Raw genomic sequence first — 565 nt, forward strand, 5'->3', positions numbered from 1 at the left:
AAGTCAAAAGAATCATTTCGATTTATTTCTTCAGATTATAGTCAAAAGAAAATATTCTATTTCGTAATTATGTTTCAATATTGGTAGGGTAATATTTTAATCTTTCATGAAAAATATTTGGTAAACATAAAAGGCATACTTAATTTCAAAATAAGTTTCAATAATATGAATAAAAACAAAGTACAGTTTCGTAGTCAAATACATCAAAGGAAGCAAATCTTTTTGATTTATCGAATCCGTGATTTTAATGTTTGTTCAAATCTCCCCTTAGAGACATGAATCCTCTCTAAAGTTTTAAAATCTAACTAGAGCTTGATCCGCTTGTCTATTGTGTTTTACTTTTTCTTCTTTAATAAATTGTTTAATGACATTTCTAAACACATATGCTTTTGGATAGCTTTATATTCCTATACATCATAACCGAGGACCCGGCTCGAACTATGCCCATAAACTTACAATATCCAAACAGAGCGTAATTTTAAAATCCAAAATCACGAGACCTGAAAAAACTGATTCGTACCCAAATGAATACCGAAATACCCATGCCTAACTAATTATGTAAATA

This window comes from Brassica oleracea, chromosome C3 (assembly GCF_000695525.1).
Source record: "Brassica oleracea var. oleracea cultivar TO1000 chromosome C3, BOL, whole genome shotgun sequence".
Classification (NCBI taxonomy): Eukaryota; Viridiplantae; Streptophyta; class Magnoliopsida; order Brassicales; family Brassicaceae; genus Brassica; species Brassica oleracea.